At 41.1% G+C, this 14,597-nt stretch overlaps 1 protein-coding gene and 1 long non-coding RNA gene across 3 annotated transcripts in view; one reads left to right on the top strand and one right to left on the bottom strand.

Annotated features, from left to right (window-relative positions):
- LOC143352936 (uncharacterized) overlaps positions 1 to 14,597 on the top strand; it is a 133,788-nt gene that overhangs the window by 69,937 nt on the left and 49,254 nt on the right. The gene's annotated exons all lie outside the window — the stretch shown is intronic.
- On the bottom strand, positions 785 to 10,986 carry LOC143352291 (uncharacterized). 2 transcript variants are annotated; one of them, XR_013081893.1, is made up of 2 exons: positions 10,733 to 10,986; positions 785 to 1,522 (listed from the first exon to the last, which is right to left on the bottom strand). It is a non-coding gene; the product is annotated as an uncharacterized LOC143352291 (long non-coding RNA). The 2 variants fall into 2 exon arrangements; XR_013081892.1 differs by lacking the exon at positions 785 to 1,522 and adding an exon at positions 1,671 to 1,875.

The raw sequence follows: 14,597 nt of genomic DNA, 5'->3' as shown, positions 1-14,597 counted from the left end.
AGGACAGCGTGATTCGAAGACAAAGTCTCGCTGTAGATGGCGTGACCGGATTATTTATAAAATTTACGATTCCGTTATATATTTGTAGCAACCGGTTTGCAGAGGGATCTTTTAATAAATCATGCGGCTCGGTTGATGATTCCGTTTAGAGACGATTCGTGTCTATTAGAAGACGTCGTCGTAGCCTCTGCAAACGGAGCATCTCCGTGTGTCACTCTCGCTTCTGTTGGCAACGTGGATAATTATTTATCGATGCACCGGGTGTAAACAAGTCGGCGACTGTATTTCTCATTCGAAATACCGGGTGCTGCCTGCTCGATTTAATCGGGCTGATTGCGACTGTTTACCTCGGCTGACACTGACTCTCTGATAGGAGAAATGACTTCATCTCTCGAACAGGACTCTACGTAACAGCCACTTCACGGTGAACTGATTATATGGGGGAATTTATTGCCGATATTCTTTTATCGCTCATCCTGCTGCAGAATGTCAGCAAATTTATCGACTGTGCACTTAACGCGCAACCACAACGACCAAAACACGGCAGTGTGTTTACGAAAAATTCTAATGGGAAAACTCGAGCTTTTGAAAAATAATTAGCGGGTCGCCAAAGATTCCATTCAACGATTCCAAGAAAAAGTGAAACCGAAATGAAATAACGGAGCCGTCTGAGAGGTGGATGGACAGTACAAGGTTTAACAAATTTTAATTGAACAAAATGAATTTGATGTATGACGTTAGATCAGACCCCCAGATTTTTATGAAAAACAATTTTTATGCCAAACAGAAATTCCTCCTTCGGTAATTTGAGTAAGCTAATGACGCGATTACAGTGTTTCAATCCCCTCACTGCTTGCAATTACATCACACTCTGCGTTGCTGGAGCGATACGCGCATGTAATCTGTGAAAATCGCGGTTGATTATCGCCGCCGGATGACCGGCGGCTTATCAGTGGCCTAAATCCGCTATTAATATATTTATCGGCCGTTTTGAACGTTCCGCGGTTCGTTTCTATATTTCCATACGGTCGTTTGCGAGAGAGGATTTACTTTACGTAACCGTAACCATGCAACTGCATGCATGCGCGCGTTGTAATTCGAGAACGCGACGCTTATCGCTTTATTAGCCGTTCTTTATTGCAACGACGACCCCGTTGACAGACTCGACTCTTACAGCCACGAGAAACCGGCTGGCTGTTTCGCGAGCGTTTGTCTAGCGAAACGTTTCCTCCGAGAAAAGTTCGCAGGTTCGCGAACGGAGATGCGCGTCCGCCATTTTGGCGTCGCACCGCGGTGCGCTTGGACCGATAAATCCGTCTCGGCACGCGAAAATGTCGCAACGTCGCGACCACAATTTACGGGAAAATGTATTTCTATGAAAACGAAACGAACGAGCGACGCGCCGCGCGAGAAAGCTGAATACTTTGCAAAATCTTGTGCGTCTTCCCGCAGTTGCATCTGCGTTGCAGCCGAGGCGCCGAGAACCGGTCAATCATCCTGTCGTGTCCCGAATCTGTGAAAACTGTAACAATTTGGCACTTTGACCGTCGAGTAACTATCGATAAATTGCCTATATAGCATTCGGAATAGTTTCATCTTGCGAAACACATTTTGTTACACAGTTTACTCATCGTTATTGAAATTGTAGACGTACATATATAGGAAGTAAATAAATTCTTTCGATACATAGTATAACAGCTAACAATTTGAATACATATATTCTCGTGAAACTAATTACAGTGGTAATTTCGCTAAAACACAATCGTACAGAAATAAACTTGGACTCGTTTTAAAGCTTGAAGATTTATCTCTGACATCTTTTCCGATACTATTTTTACATGATGTGGCAGACGAGAAACTCAAGACCCATTTTTCCTAAAAAAAACACCATCTAACTCGAAACCTCTGTAAGAACATTAAATAATTATTTCAATAAACTCGGTGGTGAATTTCGAAATGACCATTGAAATGTGAATGAAATTGCAGTGCGGATTGAAATTATTCGCATTCAAACTAAATTTGGCAAATATGGTAACACGTAGCTTGTATTAATCAGTGATATTGACGAACGATTATTGAATTTGGCTGCAGTGTAGATTACGCGAAGGCGCCGCGGTACAATTGTGAAGTCTCAAACGTGTTCAATGAAAACCTACAGAGGGAAACGTACGAGTCCCAGAAGTGGACCTGCCTCGCATTAAAAATAAACCATTCGCGGTTCGAATATAATCAGTCGTTGATTTATTTTCAACCGCGCGTAGCTCGCTGGACACGCGCGCGTTATTTAGCATAAGCTACGGAAAGTTTTCGTCGCGTGCGCTTGTGCGGATCCTAAACACTGGCTCCTTTCATAGTGTTCCATTCTAGGCCATTCTAGGCGGAAAAAAATCATAGATCGTTTCATGCTGCTTCAAACCCATTGAAATTTTCTGTTAGGTCGTGAAATGAGATTCAACATATGTAGAACCTTCAAAAATAATATTTATATTGAAAAATATTATATAAATTATAGAAACAAATATAAAAATAAGTAAAAAATATAATATTGAATAAATATAATAATAATATCTAAATATAACAATATAAAAATAATTCTTCTTCGATTTTTGGCAGAATCCCTTCTATATAGTTTGAACTTAATGCGATAAAAATTTCAAGATGGTCTCTTTTGATACTTTCTAGTTCTGCTCTATTAAAGTCAACTAACCGGCATAGAAAATTGGTACTCAAGAAATCTCTAAAAATTATTGCAAAGGACTTTATTAACGAACTTTGTGAACATTAGTATAAATATTTACTTATGTCAATATAGAATATCGTGCATAGAAGCTTAAAGATTCATACTTATTGCTCTGACATAATTTTCTTTGGAACAAATATAAACGTATGATTTCGCCATATTACGGTTCGGAGTTTTCACGTATTGATTTCGATACTTACATCGCTATTAAATTATTATGGGTATAATTAGGCTCAGGCAACATTCCGAAAGAAGAGTTGTTATATCTATTTTCTGTAATGACTTTTTTCCACCTAAAATGGCCATTCGCGCCATCGACACCTTTTATCGTTGCGACGCACGTGACCGTTGCATATTTGATTGTGTTGGCTGATTAGCAGAAATTAGTAGAAAAGTTTTCCTATTTGCCGAGATTTTTTCATCGCGCGGTGAAGTCATCGCTATGAAAGTGTTTTCAATAAAAAACAAAAAAGAGAAAGATTAATATTCGTGTCACGCTTCAGCCGCGGAAACAATGATTAACAACGTAGTACGCGATAATAAAACGATAGCGTCAAATAAAATAATACACTCGTATCTGCGAAGTGTACTTTCGTTAGGGAATCCTACATGATTTTTAGCGCAGCCTATCTGAAGTAGGCATTCGATCTGCCAACAAAGCATTTAGTTTCTTTTAACGTGCTGTTAATAGAAGGCGCGATTATGTCTGTTATCCACCGGCGATAGCGAAAGAATGTCGTCACACGATTGTCCTCGATGATTGTTGGCGTTACATGAAAAACTAAAAGCTTCGTTGATATCTCCTCCGCCAGCTGATCTGTAATCTGTCGTTTATGATAAATTATTTACCTTAGCCGACGAAGCGAAAGAGCGAGCTTCATTAAAAAATTGAAGAAAATCAAGAATTTTGCGAGTGTGTATAACAATTATGCCAAAGAAGTGCATACGATTCCTTCGTTTGGAATCATGCATGTGTGCATTTTCGAAACGGACTATACAATTACATAAGGATAAAGAGAAGAGCAAAGGGCAGGTGCAAGGGTTATGTCAACACTCTCGACCAGATGCACGTTATCGTAAATCATAAAAATGGAAACAACGCTGTGTACATAGATCTATATTTCTCTTCTGACATCATCGGTTCTGCTATTATGATTGTAAGCCTACTCGCTGTCCGATGCAACAGGGTCGAAGACTATTCGAACGTAATCGAGAACGAAATTTGATCACAAGGAGGAAGAAGTTTTACTCAAACAATTTCCAGCATTGCGACACAAAAGATTGATCATGGCATTGAAGATTGCAAAAGTCAATAAGCAGACGAACATTTGCAACGAAGAATTGTTATTTCTAATTGATGGAAGAAAAAGCATTTGTTTCGCATCGATCAATTTTATTGAAGAATATTGATTCATGCTTGGACACGTTGTTCCATTGTTTAGTTAACTGCGAACGCTATATATTCATATGTTGGATCAGACCCGGGCAATGTAAGACCACATAAAAAAGTTGCAAAATACAACTTTTAGTATTTTCTCTGCAATCTCGACCAATTGCAATCTCCGTAAAAATGTTTTCTCACTTTATGCAGCAACCAATTGTGCTAACTTCTAAAATCCAAGTCGTACAGTCCAGTATTAACAAAGATATTTTTAACACTAGAACTACCGAGTAACAAATACAACTGATGAAGATTGCTTTGTAATCGTGACAAGACTACATCTATTCAAACCTAATACCGTTTTTATTCTAACATGTGCTTCAATGAAAAAGTTCACTCGAAAAATTCTGATGAAAACATTTTTGTAATTTCAGTAATTGTGAAAGAAAAAATTAGGAACCAGTCATTTCGACTGGTTCGGTAGATCTAGCGTTATAAACGTCCGAATATTAATGGGAGTCACCGTACGTGACATTTCGGCCCGAAAGTTTTCCGATATACCGAGTAATATACTGCGGTTCGTCACGAAACTGAAATCGATGCAATTCCAAGTGATTCGGCGATCGAATCGGCACGCGTCCGTCGAAAAACGCAGATGTATTCGGTGCTGTGCGAGCCGGAAGTTGATATTAGGTTGGCAAAAAAATAATTTCGGTATTTTTAGGTGAAATAAAATCCAATTTTTTTATCAAAGCAATGAACTTTAATCAATAAAATATTTTCCATCTTGTTCTATGATCTTTTGCCATGTTTCTGGTAGCTTCATAATTCCGCGCTCATAAAACTCTGATCCTTTTCGGTGAAAAACTGATCCAAGTGCGATTTCAGACCATCGTCATTAGTGAAAGTTTTACCATTCAAAGAGTTTTGTAAACTTCGGAATAAATGATAATCTGATGGTGCAATGTCAGGGCTATATGGTGGATGTGACATCACTTCCCAACCAAGCTCCAATAACTTTTCACGTGTTACCAAAGATGTGTGTGGCCTAGCGTTATCATGGTGGAACACGATTCCTTTGCGATTTGCCAATTCTGGCCGTTTTTCTTTGATTGCTATGTCCAGTTTTGACAGTTGTCGAGAATAAACATCTGAATTGATGGTTTGGTTCCTTGGGAGCAGCTCAACATACACAATACCTTTGCAATCCCACCAAACTGACAACATGATCTTCTTTTGGTGCAATTCAGCTTTCGGTGTGGTTTGGGCTGATTCATCACGCTTGGACCATGATCGTTTTCGAGTTGTGTTATTGCAAACAACCCATTTCTCATCACCAGTGATGATTCGCTTCAGAGAAGGGTCGATTTCGTTTCGTTTGAGATGCATATCGGATATGTTGATGCGTTGCGTTAAGTGAATTTCTTTCAATTCGTGTGGAACCCAAATATCGAGCTTCTTAACTATTCCGAGACTTTTTAAACGATATTCTATAGTTGTATGCGAGATATTTAACCTGTCTGCAATCTCTCGGACAGTTATATCACGATCCGATTCAATAATGGCTTTCATTTGGTCATCGTCAACTTCAGATGGTCGACCAGAACGTTGGTCGTTTTTAAGTGAGAAATTTCCAGAACGGAATTTTTTAAACCAATTCTGGCACGTGCGTTCTGTTAAGCAATCCACACCATAAACTTCACATATATCTTTGTGAGCCTCGGCAGCTTTTTCACCTCTACGGAAATAAAAAAGCAATATGTGCCTATAATGTTCGTTTTTGCACTCCATGTTCAAATTGACACAGAACTAACAATTTTAATCAAAATTACCTGTAATTTGCTTCAAAAGTAACCTAAAAGATGCAGTTATGAAATGTCGGAAGAAAAACAAACGCAACGTTAACAGAAATCAATCAAACAAAATATATATGAAAACCGAAATTACTTTCTTGCCAACCTAATAGAAACGTGGAAACGGATCCTGTTTGTCGCATGATGGAGATAAATTGCCGATCGGAGCCGCGGGCGCGTGCCACGCGGCCGAAATAGTTTTCGCTTAAATCGACCGGCCAGCGGGAATATCCGCCGTTAAAATAGACGTTGTCGAAAAGGCCACCGCGTTTTATTTATATGACCCGTGGGCTCGTCTTTTGTACGGTATCGTTCACCGCGCCGCTCGCCGAATCTTCCGCTGTGAACAGCTGTTAATGGCGGAGCGCAATGCCAATTATTCATACGATCGGTGACGTAGTAGACGCGTTCATTGTGACTAGACACGTCCAACAATGCGCTTATTATGCCGCGAACGAATTGCACGTTCAGCCTTCGTAAACATCGTGCACAGGAAACTGCTGAAAAAAAAAACTTCTGGATTCCAGTCGACGTTAAAAACTTCACATTTTGTTTGATCCGTTCATTGTTGCGAAAAATAACAATTCCGAAATCAATTTATTACCGGAGACTGCGGAGTTTATGCGTTGCACGAGTCTGTCGAATGTAATAAAATGTAAATTTTAATGAATATTCAATGAATTTTCCATCGCAATTCCAATCACACAGAATTCTCGATGAAAAGCTTATGTTATACAATATCGTTTCTCATTGCGGGAAGAGTGATTCGAAATATTTCGCAGTTCTATGCGAGGATCGATAAATCGGAAATGAATTCGTTTGTATTGCAAGCACGCGCGCAGCTTGCACGAGACTGTGAAATACAAAAAAAGTTTTATGCAAATCTGTCCCGGATGGGACGGACAGGTTTATTACGAATTAATTAAAATTATATCAAGGAAGACTCGCAAGCATCAACACGATTAATTTACAGCGTGCTCTGCGCTTTTCGAATCTATGTAGGCTACGCAGTGAATCACTGCTTTTCTCTGTAAACAATTTACAGTTTATCTTCCTCGCTTTGTCTGAGCGCTCATTAATCATCCATCCGTGCCGTTTGTAAGATTGGAAAAAATGGGATTGCATAGGCAGTCTGTGTAAGTAAGACGGGAGTCTCACCTGAATAAATTTATGAGTCATTCTGCGCACGGAGAACGCTGTCTCAAAGAAATTGCGAGGACGAAGGACTATAGTCGACAATATTCGTCTGGTCAAATCTCTGTTACTAGATTCCAAACCTGAAATGGAACTGGTGACATGATAGCCGAGGTCAAGACGGATCCAACGACCTGTAATGTCATGACCTTCACGTGACCTTCAGTATAAAAAATTCATAAAAGTAGGCCACTTGATGCAAATAGTGAAATAACGATGACATGATCCCCCTAGGATTTCAAGAAATGTTCTTGAACCTTGACTAATGTCTGTAAACAAGCTTACAATAAGTTGTAAACACTGATAAAAATATATCATTCCATTTAAAAAACTTCGATCAGCTTGAAATCTCAAAAAATATAACCTTGGACAAATTTTTTCACCTATCATAATATTTACCAACTCATCTGAACCAACTAATTCCTCTGAAATTTTCTTCTATCAGAAAAAACGAGCGAGATATTATAGATGCTCGAGTTAGCTGAAACAACCTTTATATATATACTGTATTCATTATTATATAATTGCCTTGGGGGCACAGTACTCGGTACCCCCACAGTAATCGGGTCCCTGCTCATTTTTGTCATAAATGCGTAAACTCAATATGCAAATCGTATAATACTATCGAAAGTAATAGCAACGAAACCGAAGATATCGCGAAAGCATCGAATCGAAAATATTAAAATAGCACGAAACGAACTCGCAAGATCGATGCGGCCAAGTTTCGTCAAATCGAGTCGCATTGGCGAGCTCTGTCATCTTCTCGCGACATGCCGGGGACATTAGTGTACACGCGCAAGCAAGTGATTGTTAATAGACGCGAAGAGAAAAAAGACTTCACCTTGAAGTCACACGGTAATTTAGTATCGAACGGTAGCCATCGTCCCGTTCTCGAACGCAAGAATTTTCCACGGAAAATTAAACGATTATCCGCGGGAGACGAGCGATGCTCGCGCGGCGACGAGTAGGCAGATTTTTGCCGCGGAACGTTAATTATTAGATAACGAGCGTGCACGAGCAGACATCGCGGCACCGAGATGAAAAACAACCGCGCGAATAATGATGTCCTCTTATCGCGGCGCGGCGGTCTACAGTCGTGGAAAAAGTCATCGTTATCGGTCCAAAACGATAAACAACGGAATCATTATCAACTCGCAACGACCAGAAGTCAAAATTCGAGGTTACCCGCGGAGCCGTTTTCTGCGCGGAAACGGTGCGCATACGATTCATTTGTGTTCGATAACGCGACTTCATTAGCCTGCTCGGCGAGTTCACCTCTCGCTATCTTTTACGTAATTCATAACGTTTTGTCTCTTTTTGCCTTTCCGCCGATTGTTAACGGTTTTGCGATACAACACGTAAATAAGATTATGTTGAGGTAGAGTGATCGGAGCAGTTTTTTTTTCCGCGCGCAATGTTATGACCCAGTAATGCTTTAGGTCTTTTCTTTTTTGCTGTTTGTTGACTCGATGACATTGAAGTACATTGGCAACGCAAAATGTGCAATGCTGTGTAAACATCTGACGGAATAGTTGTACAGGAGATCATTGACTAGACTGCGGATCTTTATGCACAATAAAAAATATTTGCATTGATTGCAAGACACAGGGGCGAAATAAAAATTTCTTTCTTCTTTTAATTATTCTACTAAGCTACAACCGATACGCTGGTGCATTTAAATCGTTTTAATATGTCCCCTGCTTTAAATTGTTAAATAAAATCCGCAGTATACTTGTAACGTTCAAGTGTTTTCTTTGACCTGTCATCGTTGGATGGCGGATTTAGGAAGACCAAAAAGATTAGGGGCTATCTACGTGCACCAAATTTCCAATTTTTCTAAACTATCGAAAAAATGGCTAAGTCCACTTATACTTAAATTGAGATATTTAAGGGTTTGTGTTTCAATAAAATTTAAAATATACGTATAGGATACCAATGTGTCTTAAGTGTATCTAAAAGAGTTAAATTTACAGTTCCTATTACAATAATACCAATTATTAAGTGAATAATATGTGTTTTCTTACCAAAAACGGAGTTAAGCCACTTTCAAAGTTAACAACCAGATTCGTTATAAAATTTGAAAAAGCCCAAGTCCATTCGACGTAATTTAAAATGCTTCAAATTGAAAAAACAATACTCAATTTACTTTATATATCTTTACAACACTTCGAAAACACAATTTATGCAATTCAGAACATTTTCTAACTACATGAATCACATAACAATTTACTGCTGATCTACATTTTGTGTATGCGGGAGGGATTTTTGAAGAAGTCATAGTGCACCGGTGGTATGTATCGTAGTAGGTCCATCATGTTCTTGTATTTCGCTGATGTATGATAATTTGTATTATATTTTTATAAAGTGGTGTCAATACAATATTTTCGAACTTTCTTGGTCTACCCCGACCTGGTAATAAATCCAGGATTTTAAACTTTGCATTCTCATCCATAGATACCTTATAGAAAATGCTATATAGTTCATTTCACAAGAAACGCATCCAGCATATTTTTAACCAATTTATTTACTATTAGAATTCTTTACCCTTTCAAAGATTGCCTCCTCCAAAAATTTTGTTGATACGAAATCCTCCCGTTTCATTTCATTTAGAATAATGTTATTACCTTTCCGGCAATTTTTGTTAATGCCGTTCGGACATTACCAATAATGGATTGGACTTAGGCCACTTTCAAAGCGAAGGTTTTAATTATTCAACTGCGAAAACTTATGTGTCCAAAATTATCGTATATACTCTGAATATACTTAACCGCAAATGTTGTTTATGATAGCCAACTTGTACGCGTAATTACGGGCAACAAAAAATAATTGACAAATGGAGTTAGGCCACTTTCAAAGTGATGGTTTTAATTATGAACTAACTGCGAAAACATATGTGTCCAAAATCATCATATATACTCTGAATATACTTAACCGTAAATGTTGTTTATGATAGCCAACTTGTACACGTAATTACGGGCAACAAAAAATAATTGACAAATGGAGTTAGGCCACTTTCAAAGTGATGGTTTTAATTATGAACTAACTGCGAAAACTTATTCCAAAATTATCGTATATACTCTGAATATACTTAACCGCAAATGTTGTTTATGATAGCTAACTTGTACACGTAATTACGGGCAACAAAAAATAATTGACAAATGGAGTTAGGCCACTTTCAAAGTGATGGTTTTAATTATGAACTAACTGCGAAAACTTATTCCAAAATTATCGTATATACTCTGAATATACTTAACCGTAAATGTTGTTTATGATAGCCAACTTGTACGCGTAATTACGGGCAACAAAAAATAATTGACAAATGGAGTTAGGCCACTTACAGTTGCCGAGGTGTGCCGGGGATTTCCGGCGCAGCTCGTAAATCGCTCGCAGGAGGAGCAACGCGCGCTCACGGGCCGATAGATCATCGGCTCGATTGAAGAAGACGAAAAACGCGTCGGATCGCAATTGAAGAAGCCGGCCACGATTATCTCACGTGAGACGGCTGTGAATCGGCTGGTGTTACATCAACATCCAGATACAATGCTATACTGGTTCTATACATACCGATGCGCTGCTGTTGACGCATCGGCGGAGCATCGACGCGATTGCCGCCGGAGACATTTAATAGCAGACCCGCTGTCGAACAGGAACTCGTCGTTCCCCGGCTGAAACCGATGATGATGTAGGGTCGATTGAATCGTGTTAACGACGCGTCGACGCGGGCATTAAATATACATCGATTGGTTAAGTCGAATCGAAGGCTCCGGGTTTATTTTAGAACCGTCGCCTGATGGCTAATTCAGTACCCTCTTCGTTCGGGAACAACGGACAGAGAACGCTCTTATCGAAAGTATTACGAAAACAACATTGGTTGTATGGAGTATCGGAGTGGGATCGATTACTGTTTTAAAAAATTGTAAATGTTCAACGCTAAACCTACCGAGCATTAACTCGTACATATTGTCTGATAAAAATGACGAGATTGAATTTATTTGGATTTTGTGCGGTTCGTATATATATTTATTTAATCATTTCCCACGAAAGCATCTTTATAGTATCAGTAATTGTAAAATAAAAAATCCGGAACCGGTCATTTTGACCGGCGGTGGTAGGTTTAGTGTTAACACGGACGAAATATCAATGGAATTATACAGGGTGTCCCAAGAATGTACTTCCTCGTATGGGGTGATTCCTGACGCAATTTGAAGAAACTTTTTCCTTTGCGAAAATCTTCTCCGAGGCTTTGTTCAGGAGTTATTAACGAAAAACACGAGCCAATCAGAGCGCGGCTATAGCTCGGCGACGCCTCCCGCTAAGCGTGGCGTTCGCATTGGCTGGGGCGGTGTCCGCCTGCTGTATCCGCGCTCCGATTGGTCTGTGTTTTTCGTCAATAACTCCTTAACAGAGCCGCGGAGAACATTTTCGCAAAGGAAAAAGTTACTCGAAATTGCCTCAGGAAACGCAAGATTCATTGGGCGTTCCAAAAATCTTGTAATATTTATTCTGAAAGTGATTGTTGTAGAAGTGCAAGATGGAGGTAATTTCCGCGTTGTATTTTATATGCGTTCTCTCATCAAACTTCATATCACTTCGCTGTTCTCATGAATCGTCTTTTCCAAAACCTACAAAAATATAAAATTGCAAGATCGCGATAGAATTTACTCGGAAGGAAATTCTTACACGCCAAGGTTGTTGCATATGATTTATTGAATACATCGACTCTATGGTTACACAGACTCGACGAGAGCAGCAAGGTTGAACGCGTTAAACGCAGAGCTAATTCTATCCTGTTTTCCGTTTAGTTTTTCATTTGAGTATAACCCAGAGATACGCCTGTGCATAAGCAAAATACTTGCTTACCTTAAGACAGTGTAAATCAGTTCCGCGCGGCAAGCATTGCGGCGGGCAAGGGCGCCCGCGGGCGTCGCTGAGGGCGATGTAACGTCAGCGGGAAAAATAATCTCATAGGCTGAACCATCGAAAGGGGGCGTGGCCTGTTGCCCGCCAAGTCGCTTACGCACGGGGAACCAAATTCCTGCACGAGCGATAGCTGAACGGTGTAAATATATTTTCAAATATTATCTACAGTGTTTACTCGATATATGTCCGAAACACGGGTCAAGTCGTGGACATATATCGGCCAGAAGACATACTATTCGGTTCGAGGTCTCTCTTCCATTCGGAAGAACGAGTCCGACGGCTTTAGTCAAATTTCAACTACAGCGTTTACTCGATATATGTCCCAAAAATGGGTCAAGTCGTGGACATATATCGGCCAGGAGATACACTATTCGGTTCGAGGTCTCTCTTCCATTCGGAAGAACGAGTCCGACGGCTTTAGTCAAATTTCAACTACAGCGTTTACTCGATATATGTCCCAAACATGGGTCAAGTCATGGACATATATCGGCCAGGAGATATACTATTCGGTTCGAGGTCTCTCTTCCATTCGGAAGAACGAGTCCAACGGCTTTAGTCAAATTTCAACTACAGCGTTTACTCGATATATGTCCGGAACACGGGTCAAGTCATGGACATATATCGGCCAGGAGATATACTATTCGGTTCGAGGTCTCTCTTCCATTCGGAAGAACGAGTCCGACGGCTTTAGTCAAATTTCAACTACAGCGTTTACTCGATATATGTCCCAAACATGGGTCAAGTCATGGACATATATCGGCCAGGAGATATACTATTCGGTTCGAGGTCTCTCTTCCATTCGGAAGAACGAGTCCGACGGCTTTAGTCAAATTTCAACCACAGCGTTTACTCGATATATGTCCGGAACACGGGTCAAGTCATGGACATATATCGGCCAGGAGATACTATTCTTCAACCTACGCGACCTTATGCTCTTCGGTGACCTCCTCCTCCTCTCTCGAAACTCTTGGCCCCTCACGGGGTATTCTCCGCGGCATGGGGATAGTTCTGTGACTTTTATCGGCTAGGCATTTGTGACATATATAGAGTAGAAACTACTACTGTATTATTTTGTGAACACCGTTGGTCCCTAGGAACTGACGTAGCGTTTAACGCGTCAACACTTGGACTGCCAAACTAAAAGCCTCAAAAATGCCATACAATCGAAGTAAGTTATTTAATGAAATAAAAATTGAAAAAAAATTAAATGTATGATAACGAGTAGTCCTTGAACTTTCCTGCACTTTACACATCCTAATCTGTACAACGAATACATTAACGGTAAAAATTCATTTCGAAACCCGGGACAAATAATTCCGTCGCCCACGTATGGCAGTGAACGCGTTAAAAGAACCGCATGTATTTGGAGCCGATTGCGAGAGCGACCTTCGAAACAAGCAACGCGGGTCGACCGAGCCCGAAACACTCGGATAAGTCGCTATAGTCCTGAGAAACTCGTGCGCATCCGATACGAGGAAAAAGCCTTGACGTACTGGCGAAAAAAGTCGGCAGCGAACGGGACGAGAATAGAAGTAAACATTCGCCCCCGAAGAGGCTTTTAGAGAGTGACTTATACTCTCTCGCACACGCTCGCGGTCTACATACATAACTGACAAATGATTCACCGAAGCGCGGTCCAACTTGTCTATTCATACGAAAATTGGAGCAAGTCCTGTCACACCGGGATAACGAATGGGCCCTGCCACAGTGAGCGAGTGCACACAAGCTTGCAGACACTGTCTTTCGGTGGCGGCGAACAAAAAGGCATTCTCGTAGGTGTGCCGATCGCCCACGCGATCAAGAGGAATCTGGTCGTGTGATCTAAACCCCGTTAGATCCCGATATCGCGGAGTCGGGTGCCAAATCTTTTGCGCAAGAATCGCTCGTCCGGTGACTCGCGAACAGATCACGGGCTCTTTTCTTCTGGCTCGGACCGGTCGAGCGGGGCTATCGTCGCAATAGTGTTGTGTGCGTGACAGGATCCAAGCGGTTATCAGACGGGTCTATCGATCGGGACCGAGCCGGTGCATGGATCGCCGAGCAGAGCTGTGCGGATCGGAGGCAGCGCGCGGAGAGTTTATGCCAGTGCAGCCTCTAGCCTTGACATTGCCTCTGGTTACCTCCTGCTTACGTAATCCGCAGCCGACGGACCAACCACGTGCTAATGCAGCACACGCCTAATGTGGTTTGCTCGCGTGGCCACTTCCTCGACACGTAGACCCGCCGAGTGTGCGTGCCACGTGTGTGTCCCGTCGCTGCACGCGACACCAGACCGCGCGTGAAACACCAACCACGCGATCGACAGGAACACGCGTTTAATTAGTGACCACTGATCAAACGACGGACCAAAAGTTTGCTCGCGGCCTGCTGCGGTAATCGTCTGCGGCCGGACAAATCCTGATCCCCTAATCGACCGAACGGTCTCTGTCACCGGTTTCCGGACATGGGGGCCATTTTGTTTTAAATGGGCATCATCGGTTTGATAAGACGGAGTCCCATAGGTTTTAAG

Source organism: Halictus rubicundus, chromosome 3 (genome assembly GCF_050948215.1).
Source record: "Halictus rubicundus isolate RS-2024b chromosome 3, iyHalRubi1_principal, whole genome shotgun sequence".
Lineage (NCBI taxonomy): Eukaryota > Metazoa > Arthropoda > Insecta > Hymenoptera > Halictidae > Halictus > Halictus rubicundus.
This window is presented reverse-complemented; position numbering and strand designations above follow the sequence as displayed.